Source organism: Eulemur rufifrons, chromosome 7, assembly GCF_041146395.1.
Source record: "Eulemur rufifrons isolate Redbay chromosome 7, OSU_ERuf_1, whole genome shotgun sequence".
NCBI lineage: Eukaryota > Metazoa > Chordata > Mammalia > Primates > Lemuridae > Eulemur > Eulemur rufifrons.
The window spans coordinates 213,983,314-213,996,398 of record NC_090989.1 but is presented as its reverse complement, the minus strand read 5'-3'; the positions used below and the strand labels follow the sequence as shown (position 1 = coordinate 213,996,398).

The following is a 13,085-nucleotide window of genomic DNA, read 5'->3' as shown; positions in this document are numbered from 1 at the left end:
TTGTCAGTCTCTTGGTGTTTGTATTTTACATTTCTAAGAAACAATGTTCTCATTCCAACTCTGACACTTTATTACAATTCAGTGAAATATAATTTAAATGTGTTTATATAAATATAATGAAATATTTTCTAATGGGTGAAGCAAAATTCAATTGTTAGAACATTTTGCTGTCCTTGTACGATGTAGTGTTGCTCAAAATTATGCCTGTTTGCCATGATGGCACCTAATAGGGTAGATTGAAAAACTGCCGGGAAAACGAGAGCTTGTTCTATATTTTTGTCACTGGACATTAAGAGTTGGCAGAAGGCATGTCAAATAGCATGACTTTACATAGTAAACAAACTAATGTAACTTTTGGCTAGCCACTTTTAGCAAGTTACTTATTATTACTTGATTAAGTCTTTATATTGTCTGTACATTTGGGAAAAGATTGGACTCAGTGGATTCATTTTTCTGACTGTCAGTTTTGTCAGCATTAGGCTTTGGTGACAGGGGCTTTTTGCACATTGCCGAGGCCTGGTGTGTAGCTCACTAGTTTTCTCTTGCTCACCACCAGGGGAAGTGTATGCTGTCAGTAAATGCACACAAATTGGAATGAGGAGATGCATTTCTAGTAATTGGTGGCATCCTCATGCCGGCTACACCACCCCCACCCCCACCCCTGTGTTTGCTTGCTTGCTTTTGGTAAGAATACTGGGAAAAGAAATTTTTGCTTATAGATTACTGAATCATTCCTTTGCTCAGGTAAGATCAGCTATATGAAGGAAGAAGCTAATGGAATGTCTGCATGTCTCACAGCCACAATGCTTTGTTTTGTGGGCTCTGAAGGCACAGAGGTGCTTTCTTCTCACCCTTTCAGTTCTGTGAGTGTGCTGTGTCACAGGTTTTCAGAGGAGCAGTTCATTTACCTGCCTACCAAAGGTCATGTGCTGATTTAGCATGCAGCCAGCATTTGAATGTGTATTATAGATACGCAGATTGCCGTATATGACTTCTTATTTGGTCTGAACTGTCAGGTTGGACTTGAGTAACCGTGAGTACCTTCATTGGTATATGGTGGGGAGGGGCACTCATATTCACAAACCTGGTTAACATCCTGAATTCACATGCTTTTCTGGATCTTTAGTTGTGGCCAGGAAACCACCACCAGTCATATCCCCATTTACTTGTTTTTACGTAAGATTTGCTTGTGACTAGATTAGATGGCTTGGTAAATAAGAGTGTCAAGGGGTGTATTTGCATTTCTTTAGGAAGCCGCTTGTCTGATCCAGACCAGTGTATATTTATTACTGTAAGCAGCTCTGCTTTACAGAGATGGAGAATGGGAAGAATGTGTGACCCATAGAGCTGTAAGCAGGCTGGGATGTCATACTCTAAGGTGGCAGGGAAAAGTTTGAATTATCCCTGGGGTGGTGTTAGAGTTTGGGTCTCTGCAGGCTCAGATCCCTGTATATAATCACTGGGACAGCTTTGTTCCCATGGCATTTCTGTGGGATCTGTGGGTTATCTTCAGAAGTGGAAGGAGGTCTTGGCGTTGGTGGAGCTGATTTGCCAATAAATCATTTTCCCACATGAGTTATGTTGTCTGTGTGAGCAGACCTAGTAGGAACAGAATGTATACTGGTAGCGGTGCTAGGCAAGACTGGGCTGGAATTAATTGGCTAAGGAAGTCCTATCTACCCTGTAGAGGAAAGCCATGGGGAGATAGGCATCACACACTTCACCACTTAACTATTTATTTCCCTAACACTTCGACATTTCTTGGTTGAAATTCTTTCTAAATGCTAATTCTGTGTATATCTTTTATTTGGATTTAATTTCTTCTTCTAGTTTCCTAAAGTGTATGTGTATCTTTTAATGTGTGGGCGGCAAACATGTTTGTTCCCTTCAAATCAGGGCGTCTCTAATGTTTTGTATCTGAGCATTGCCCACCTTGTTTCCTCTTCTGGGCATTTTGTTAGCATCAGACTCCTTGCTTCTGCCCTGAGGCCAGATGGACCATAATCTGGAGGGAGGGGAGGAGCAGGTTATTAGAGGAAGATGAATTCTATTTCCTGTCTCTTCAGAGGCATGGAAAATCACTCTTGCATGGCTGTGAGCGTCACTCTGTGCCAGGACTGAAGGCTCTTAATCTGATCTTTTAACACCAGCTCTCTGTGTGATAGTCTCACTGCCAAAATGGCAGCTGCAGCATTAGAATTTATTTTAAAATGCTTTTATTTAAAAATTAAATGATTGTATTTAGAAAAGAGAAAACCATTCCGTGAAAACTAGTACATAAGACACAGGACAGTGATTGGAGGTATTGTGAGCATCTGAAGTCAGGCTTTTAAGAGTTTGACAGGAACAAGAGGTAAATTTACATACATTTAGATGAAATCTCTTTTTAATGTGGCCCCCATGTTATGATTAATATACCTGCTGAATATTGCTTGTGTCTAGTTTACCATGTTATCTAAACTTAAAAACATATGTATGTATAGTACAATTAAATAAATTTAGTTTTAACTGGAAGTTTTTTCTTTTTTAAGAAATGAGTTGTATAATTGTACTTGAAGTGTGTCTGTATATAAAAATCCCAGAAAAAGTATTTTCTTATTAGATTTTACTAAAACGTTTTAAAAAAATTATAGCCAATATATATTTTAATGATGTGCTGTTGCATTCACATACAACTACTTCCAGAGTCCTTAGGCATTTGACAAAGATATTGCCAACTCTTGTTACTAAAAGTGAGTATCTCTTATGGTTCTTAGAATTTCACAGAATCTTTAATATCAGAATTTAGAGAAAACTTGTGAGTCTACGTATGTCCGACATGTTCTTTTCTCCCACTTACTTTTTGGCTTTTAGGAATGGGCAAGACTGATGTATATTCTCCTGCCCTCAAATTTCTTCTTCAAAAGGCAGATCTCAAGGTAGTAAGTGGGAAGCTCTTTCCTTTCCTGATTTAGGTCTGACTTGCAGGGGAAGAACTATAAATAATCAACTCTGAGTTGGCAGTTCCATAAACAAGAGATGCCAGGAGGATGACAGTTGGATCTGGGTTGAGTCCTGGCCTCCCTGTTACAAATTATGTGGCTCACTCTAACTGAGCTAAGCTGGGTGACCTTTAGCAGTAATTTGCCTCTCTAAGCCTCAGTTTCCTCATTTGTTTGAGGAGGTTAATAATAGCATGGAATTCAGCTTAACACATAGTAAGCACCTCCTGCTGTTGACTAGTATCTTCAGCAATGGAAATGGAGCTCTCCGTTTCCTCTTGGGGAGACCTGGAACCAGCCCTTCTTGCCCTTTTTAATCATTGCATTTTTGAAGAATGTGAATTGGTTATCTTCTCTAATGTCCTTCTTAGGAAAAAAGTATAAATTAAAACTGAACCCAGGCCGAGTGTGGTGGCTCACTCCTATAATCCTAGCACTTTGGGAGCCTGAGGTGGGGGGATTGCTTGAGGCCAGGAGTACAAGACCAGCCTGAGCAAGAATGAGACCCTGTTTCTATAAGAAATAGAGAAATTAGCTGGACATGGTGTTGTGCACCTGTTGTCCCAGCTGCTAGGGAGGCTAAGGCTAAGGAGAATCACTTCAGCCCAGGAGTTGGAGGTTGCAGTGAGCTTGATGACGCCATTGCACTGTAGCTGGGCAGAGCAAGACCTTGTCTCAAAAAAAACTAAACCCAGGGCTCTGAACTAGCTAAAAATCTTAGTGGTCTCCCCCCACCCCCCGCCCCCCCATTGGCATTTTCTGGATATGGCTCGTAGACCTATAGACCTTTTGGGTTCTCAGTAACACTGAAGGTTGCCAGTAAATGCTGTCTTGCTTCTGGTGTCTCAGTGACAGCCCTCCATAGCCCCCCGTTCCAGGAACGTACCTATATACAGGAGATTTTAATGTGGATTGAAAACTATGTGTCACTGTTAGACCCTGGCAATAAGGGACAGCATTTCTGCTAACTTGGAATTGGATCTGCTCTGCCTCTTTACTGCCTTTGTGTTGGGAGAGCTGCTCTCTCCAAGCCTTAGTGTTCCTATGGAATGGGGAGAATAACCCCATCTTTATAATGTGTATTATACGTATTAAAATGTAAAGCACTTGGCAAAGTAAATGCTATTCTCCATCCCCTCTTCATTTCCTATTATACTTCCAGGGAAATGGAGTCTACTTTAGGTTATTTTGGATCCTAAGACATTTGGAGAGGAGGAATGCCTTTAGTAAAAACTGGGAAGAGTTAAAGGTAATATTTTGTAATAGGGTGGCTGGCAGTCTTCCTATGGAGTTAGCTAGACAGTGTCAGCGGCTGCTTCCAACAGTGGGCATCTAGCTCCACACAATTTATCTTTCAGAAGTAAGGGAATATTTTATTCTTTTGGTAAGCCAGTAAGTATTTGTCTTAACCTATTATATTAAGTGTTAAATATCGGGCACTTAGTTGAGGACCTGTTAGAAGACAGTTGTGTCGTTGTGTTTTTTGGTATTCCTATTTCCCTATAATGGTCATTTCTAAGACAGGCAGAGTATGTTAGGACCCGGCAATGCGGCCTGTTAGGAACCGAGCTGTGCATCACCACCTGACCTCTGCCCTCCCCCTCCTCCAGTGGAAAAATGGCAGGAGCCACTGAAGTTTCATCTGTATTTACAGGCCCTCCCCATTTCTCCATCACCACATAAGCTCCCCCTCTCCCCTCCCCACTGTCTGTGGAAAATTTGTCTTCCATGGAATTGGTCACTGGCCCAAAAGGTTGGGGACTGCTCTTTTATCATAATCAACAGGGTGTTCCTAAGACCTCTGAGAATCTCAAACTCTTAATAGGCTGTAGGTTAGTAGGTGAAATTTTTATTACATTGTATTAATATTAATAGTTTAAAATCTTCCACCAGGGTACAGTTGTATTTTTCAGAAACTTGTTGCTCCAATAACAAGGAGCAGAATTCATTGAAAGAGCCATGTTAGGCAAGAAGTGTGATAAGAGCTGGATATCAGCCAGACTCTGAACCAAATCCTGGCTCAGCCACTTGCTTTCTTTATAATGTTGAGCAAAATACTTAGCCTTTTAGGGCTGCAGTTTCCTTATCCATATAATGGAATACTTGTACTGTAGGGCTGTAATGTGAGGATTAGTGATAACGTAAAGGACCTAGCTGAACATTTGGCTGCTTTAACTGAGATCAAAGGAACAGTAGGTTAATCAAGATAAAAGCTTGTTCCCTTTCCACATAACAGTTGGCATAGAAGCATCTTTGGCTAATTTGGTGACTCCAGAATATTGTGAACTCAGGTTCCTTTCATATTGATATTCATTATCACTGGCACCATCTTGTCCTGCCCTAGCCCCAGCTGGCAGGAAGGAGAAAGGAGAGGGCAAGTTCCTTTCCTTTTAGGGCATGATGTGGACAATGCTTACATTTTTGCTCCCTTTGCTGTGGCCAGCACCTATTTACCTGCCCACAGCTAGCTACAAGGGAGATGTGGAAATGTAGTCTTAGCTGAGTGACCATTATGCCTACCTAAAACTTACACTAATGTAATAGAAGGGATATTGGGGGACAGCTAGCAGTTGCTTCTAGGCATTGTGCCATGCACAAGACAAAAATAATGGCCATTATTGTCATTGGTGTAGCTTTACATGACAAACTCTAGCTCTGACTATATGTAACTACCACAACTTGAATTTTATCACATAAAATATGAAATAATGCATAGTTCTTGTTATAGAAATCTCTTCTTTACCATCCAAATTTTGGAGAAGAGTCACCCACCAGGAATTATTTATCATCCATACATTCACAGAGGATGGAAAGGAACCCACATGAATGGTTGTTGGCTCCCTGAGCTGTCTGTATTTAGAGTTATCATAGGGCCCATAACTATTCATGTTTATGCTCATATTAAAAAAAAATGAGGATTCTTGACACCTCTCAATTAAAGGGTGAGGTATGGCCTGTCATATTTTATAGATTTCCTGGAAGGAAAATGCTGCTTGAAGCTAGAAAAGTTGTCTAGGCAAATCTCTTATTGTGAGTGGTTTTTCTTTCCTCACATATCTAAGACATACTCTTGTAAATATGTATTGCCCTTGAACTGGAGACAATGGGATCAAAATTTTGATAGTCCCCCTCCCCAAGAAATCGTGGAAGATACCTTGGATATGTCACTCTTGGTTTTGTGGAGTTTTAAGATATCTCAGAGAAATCAGCTCAAGTTGATTATTTTGCAGCTTCAAACTAGATCTGTTTTAATGGCTTGGACCTCTGACCATTTCCAAACCAAAGCCTGAAGTAACCTAAACTGTGAGTACCTTACTAGAGAGTGAGTGAGACTAAGGAACCACAGAAAATGGTTCCTTAACGACCAGTGGCTTCCTAATTCCCATTTATTAAACCCATGGTCATTTTTACCTTTGGAGAAATGGCATTCATTTTTAACCTTGTCAGCAGATTGTTCTAATTTGTTTCTAGTCATTCAATGCCAAGAAGAAGGGACATACCCCTCCACTCCCATAATTCTGTGTCTAGGTCTTTTTGTTCTTTGAGTTACTTAAAACGGAAGCAGAACTGCTTAGTGATGCGAGAGCCCTGTAGTCTCATCCTCACCCGGTGGATCACACTTGGGCACCCAGACTTAAAAGTGAACAGAGCTTTTTTTTCCCCCTTGCATTGGTTGGTTATTTTAAGAAAATATTAGTTTAACAAATGAAATAATTCAAATCATCGTTTTTACAAGATTTAACAATAGTTCTCCCCGATCTTTAGAATTTTTACAGTATAAAAGGGAAATTAGGAATGAAAAATGTAAGCCTTCTATTTTTATTGTTATGTTTATCTAGAAAAAAGGGAACCTTCTGACGTGAAGGCTTTCTGGTGCAAATTTAAACCTAAAACTTGGTTTTTATTGCCTGGTTAGCTTTTCTAATGAGTAGTACCAAGTTGTATTTGGGGCACTCTACATTGCATTTAAATGGTAGAAAATAATACACAGTTACATAATAGTGATAGTATGAGTTTTTTAGAATTGCAATTCCAATAGGCTAGAATAGCTAGTGATATGAAATGATACATAAATTTCTGTTTTTGACATGCTATAAATTTGGTCCTTGTAATTTGATGGCAAATAATCCCTTTCTACTACATTATGATGAGATGTGGGTGTATCTCAGATGCTGTTTATTTGGGGACCTGGGTTAATATAGTACTGAATTACTCTGAACCACATTTTGCATGTATACAATAATTATGAAATGGAAGATGAAAAATGTTATTAGTCACTTTAATATTGTGCCTTAGGAAGGAAATGAACAAAATACATTGGTTATATGCACTGGTGGCAGTATTATCACCTAATAATGGCATCAGGTTAACTCATCTTATTGTTTATTAACTTTCTGAGGAATCAGTGGCTTCTGATAACATGGTTTGATGTAGGAGAGCTTGGCTGAAATCAGAGATCCCCTGATAAGTATGCAGTGTCACCCCTATGACCATCTTCATAGAGCATTCATTAAGCGCCAGCAGCCTGCACGGGGCACGTCTGCTTCCCAGTTGGGGCCATTTCTTCAGTCTTGGTAATGTGTTATGAAAGCACTTGTATATCGGAAGAATGTCCTAAAGTGAATAACACACATGGATTGGGGCTTCAGAGGATTTGGTCCAGTTTTCTAATTTTCATATTAGTTGTGGACACGGGGAACCTTTCATTTAAAATATATATATTTTTTTCTCATAATATGGAATGAGCCGTCAGAGAGTATAGTACTGTTCCATGTTCCTCGGTTGACTGATTGGCTTGTTTTATGTGACCATGTGTTTTGGTGACACTTAGCTGTTTGGTGAGATCCATATAGTAGCATCATGGATGGCCTCATTGACCTCAGGAAATAAAAGATGATTCTCAGGAGGTGGAACTTTTTTCCCTGCAGGCTTAAATGTGGGCCACCATCCAAAGGCAGCAATGTCAATCCTTATCTGTATGTGTCTCAACAAATTAATGTGTATTTGAGGAACTAACTCATTTCTTGGACTTACGGTTAGATAGTGATTAGATCATTACTGGAGCCAAGCTTTAAAGTACTTTGATTGTATAGAGCTGCATTGTCCAATATAGTAGTGGCTATGTAGATTTAAATTAAAACTAAGATAAAATTAAAAATTGAGTTTCTCAGTCACTCTAGCCACATTTCAAGTACTCAGTATCCACCCGTAAGTGGCTAGTGGCTGCTATGTTATTAGCACAAATGTAGAACATTTCCAACATTGCCAAAAGTTCTCAGCACTGAGCTTATAGACCTTGTTGGACATACCAGTGAATGATGCTCTGCCCCCATGTAAGTGGGGAAGAAAGCAAGGCCCAGTGGTCAGCAGGAAAGACTTGGGCAGCATTTCCCAAAGTGTGTCCTTAAGAATTTTAGTCCCATGTTCTACAGCTAAATTGTTTTGGGAAGCCATGTATATATATTTACCCTCTCTAAGCTTTGCAGCTCTAAGAAGTCCTGCAATTTACTGGGTGTTTGCCAAATTAAACCCTGTGGGTTTTTATATTGTTGTTTTTGTGTTTGCTTTTTAAGTAATGTCTAATTTCTTGTGGGACTAACATTTCTTGAAATATTCTTTAGGAAAGGCTGACTTAGGGGATTTGGGATAAATTTAAAGTTGATTTGTGCCAATAAACTTTAATAGAGTGGCTGAAAAAGTCTTAGTAGGGTTTTAGCTTGACTTACCAGAAATGGAGTGACACTTTTACTTGAATTTGACATGGAATATTGTGTTTTGGACACATTGTGCATGACCAGGAGAGTAGCCAGAAGGATGAGTGGCCTAGAGCCAGTGACACAGAGAAATTATTGAGTGACCTGAGGGTACTTAACCTGGAAGGGAAGAAAATTGGAAACATACCTTCTGCCATTTTCAAATATTTGACGTGTTAGTTTATGGAGGAAAATTCAGAGATAAAACTGGGTCCAGTGGGAAGAAGTTACAGGGAAGTAGATTTTAACTTAGCATTAGGGCTCATTAATCCCAAAATGGAAAAAGTTTGACAATGAGGTTGTGATTTCCTTTTTCACAGGAGGTGATCAAGCAGACTGATGAGTTAGAGTGTGAGAAGGGAGATTTGTGTTTGCCATTGGATAGAGTAGTGACCTTTGGCCTGTGGTTGGTACTGCAGTTCCACCATCCCAATCCCTCAGCCCAGACAGCATTTAGAAATCTGTATGCATGTGGAAATAGGAAGAGTCTTTTGTTGGTTGGTTGGTTGTTAACAGTGCCTTGGGTTCTACTGGCATTGGGTCTGTACAGGCCCTTTCCAGTTCAGAATTTCTCTGAGTGGCTTTTTATGTACATATGGCTAATGGTACCTATTAGTGAGGTGGGTATTTGGTCCAAGTTCAGGCTAAAGTATCTTTCACCCTAGAATATTGCAGCCCTCTAACTGTTCTGCCTTTAATATGGTTTACCACGCAGCCATCCAACTTCTTACTGTTTCCAGATCCATCTTGCTAAAATGCAGAACTGATATACTCAGCTGCTTAAAAATTTTTAATAATGCCTCATTTCCTACCAGGATAAAGTCCAAATTTGCATATCACACAAAGCCCTTCACTGTTTGGCCTCCTCCTGCCTTGCCAGATTTCATTTCCCACTAATACATGGTTCTGTAGAGTATTCCCATGCCATACTCACTCATGTGTCTTCATGTTTTTGCCTTTGTTGTTCTTTTTGTAAATAGTACTTCTACTTTAAAGTGTTTTTTTGGGCCAGGTGTGGTGGCTCATGCCTGTAATCCTAGCACTTTGGGAGGCCAAGGCAGGAGGACTGTTTGAGACCAGGAGTTTGAGACCAGCTTGAGCAACATAGTGAGACCCCATGTCTACAAAAAATAAAAGAATTAGCCTGGCATGGTCCCAGCTATTCAGGAGCCTCAGGGAGAAGGATCACTTGAGCCCCAGGAGTTTGAGGTTACGGTGAGCTAGGATGATGCCACGGTACTCTGGCCCCACCAACAGACCAAGACCCTGTCTCAAAAGAAAAAAAAAATAGTTTTTTTGTTGGTATGTCTTACTGTACTCAAGAAGACCTTACAGAATCCTATCCTGCCTGTCCCTACTATGTGCCCTACCTGCTCTCCTCTTTTAGCCACATAGACATTTTTTTTCTTCCTCCATAGAGGCAAGCTCTTTCTCCTTCAGGTACCTTGTCCGATCTCTTTCCTCTGCCTGGAATTCTTTTCTCTTCATTTTTCATCCACAGAACTCCTACAAATCCTTCAGATCTCAGTTGTTAGGTCAACTTCCTTAGCGAATCTTCCCTTGCCCCCAAGATTAGATTCAGATATTTCCCTGATAAATGATCACAAAACATCCTGTAATTTTCTTATGGAACTTATCCTCCAGTTTGTAATTATGGAGACTTTCAAGTATTATTAATTTACTGTTTTTCTTGAACTCTATGAGATCAGGGACTATGTTCCTTCTTGTTCCTTGCTCTAACCTCAGTGCCTGTCTACCAGAGTGCCTGGTGCACAGTAGGTGCTTACTAAATATTTGAATGAATGAATTAAAAAAAGACTTCCCCTGATGCCCCAGGAAGTGTGCTGGTGATTTTCTCCTAAAACCTCTCCCAGTATTTCATGTTCTGTATTCCTGTGTTATAAGATGTGCTTTATGTCTGTGAGAAGCCAGAGTCATTACATCTTATCTTTGTATCTCCATGTGTTGGGGACATTAATTCATGTTGTTCGGTATAGGAATCCTAGTTCATTTTTTATTTCTACCTTTGCTACTTACTACTTCACTACCCTTATCAATAGGGGGAGTTTTTTAAAAAAAATTCTACGTTGTAATATAGTTTTTTTTATTACTGTTTTATATTAGAAGTACCATATGTATTGCCATGCCCTAAAGTATTGGCATGGCCAATATTGTCATAATCCCTTCCGAGAAACATACATTAAACACTTGTTGTACATATTAGTGATTTACTAAGGTCTGTTTCTCAGCAGGCTTTGTTTGACTTACCATGAGCTTATATTGTTTTGATCTCTTTCTTGTAGAAAAAATTATTTTGAATATTTTTCCTGAACAAATGCCAAAAATTGATGATGAAAGTAAGTAGGCAGGTGATTTTAACGTACAGAATTTCCTTTTACTGGCTTTTTCCCCCAACCACACTTGCACTCCTTAAATCACAGTATTTTTTAAGTCATTTTTATTGAGGTATAATTTACACACCATAAAATTCACTCATTTTAAGAGTACAGTTCAATAATTTTCAGTAAATTTATAGAGTTGTGCAACCATTACCACAATCTAGGTTTTTTTTTTTAATTTTGTTTTATTTATTTATTTATTTATTTATTTTATTTCAGCTCATTATGGGGGTACAAAAGTTCAGGTTATATATATTGCCCATGCCCCCCCCCCCACCCCCCGAGTCTGAGCTTCAAGTGTGTCCATTCCCTAGACATTGCACATCACACTCATCATTGTTTTTATTTTTTAATTGGATATTTTTTTGTCTCTTCCAAATTCCGGTTAGAGACCCCCTTTCTTACTCTTTCTCTTGGCTTATTAATATGTTCTTAGTGGCATTTTGTTTGGTGGAATATTCGAACAGGGTGCTATATCTGAGTTAGCAGCCTGAGCAGTCAGGCGCCAGCACTGTTGCCTTCTGCAGATTGGCTGGACCTGGGTGGTGGCCACCACTCTTGGTACAGTGGCAGAGGAGTAAGCAGGAAGTGGGAGAGGAAATGAGATGTGGGTGGAGTGGGAAGAGAGGACACATAGGGAAGGGGAAGAGAAGACACACATAATGGGAAAGCTCTCATAGTTCTAACAAGATGTGAAAAACTTGCTGTATTTTCTGAGTCAGAGAGCTTATTTGTGAAAATCTGAAAATGTCAAAAAAAAAAAAAATGCCTTCTGCCTCCTGGGTCAGTTTATGAGAGTACTTTGGGCTTCCTCGAGTTCATTTTTCTCTTTTGTGATCTTTTGCCCCTTCTTCCTGTCTGAGTTTTAATTTTCACGCCTTACCTGCTCTGTGGTGTCAATGTTACTATGTGACTGAGTGAGCAATATTAGGGCGTTTCTGTTGCTTTCAGAGCACACAGGGGAGGAGGTGTTGTTTGCCTTAGGGAGCTTCTGTTCAAAAGGTCCTTAAACAGCAAATGATTCATGGGTTGTAAGCAGAAACAGGGAAGTAGAATTCTGAACTTCAGGTAAAGTTCAGATGCTGTTTTAGCCCATGGCCATTACCATCAAAAAAGGAGAAACTGAATCATGACTTCCATTGTCATTTTAGCTTTTTAGCAAAAGTTTCTTCAGGAGCATCTGATGTCAGAGTTACGGCTCACTGGTGTGTGTTTCTGGTTTTCTCAAAAAAAAAAAAAAAAAAAAAGTACTGATTTTAATGCCAAGTCAGAAAGATTTCCACACCGCCTAAGGCATCTTTGCTTATTTTAGCAATTGGAATCTATTTTGTGAAGTGAGTGTTGAACAATCTTCATGGTAGAAAGGCCCTAAGTAGATGTATTTTCTATATCTCTGTCTCATGGAACTGCTCTTTGAATACTTAATATAAAGTAGATAATATTTCAGTAACATGGAGCTATTTCAGTAGTATGGAGAAAGAGCAGAGTAAGAGCTTAAAAACTTTTGTTGAATGACTGCATGAGTGAATGAATGATATTCATGTTGGATGTGAATACATGTGGTCCTTTGTTTCAGTTTTTTGGACGTTTTGAGCAGCCATTGTTGAGTATTGGAAAGTAAAAGGTGGAAAGTCCCATAAAAATTTCTGTCCATAATCTCACTTTGAGTATAAAATAAATCCCAGAGTTCCACATGTTCTCTTTTTCTGTTTACCAAGTACTGCTGTTTTACTATTCTGAGAATCAGATTGTTCTTAAATCTAAACACGAGCCAAGTGTTTTTCACATGGTAAATGCTCAGTAAACATTTTACATGGTCAGGCTAGCTTTAGGGGAATTTAAAGTTACTATTACTGGCTGTTTTATTGACCATGCCTTTCTATTCCTTCTAGTGTTTCACAATCTCTTAGGATTTTTACTTCATTCAGAGAAAGAGAGAAATGAATTATTTC

The 13,085-nt window shown here is 39.4% G+C and overlaps 1 protein-coding gene across 20 annotated transcripts in view; it reads left to right on the top strand.

Moving 5' to 3' along the window:
• LOC138388347 (transducin-like enhancer protein 4) overlaps positions 1-13,085 on the top strand; it is a 148,291-nt gene that overhangs the window by 36,941 nt on the left and 98,265 nt on the right. The window lies entirely within an intron of this gene.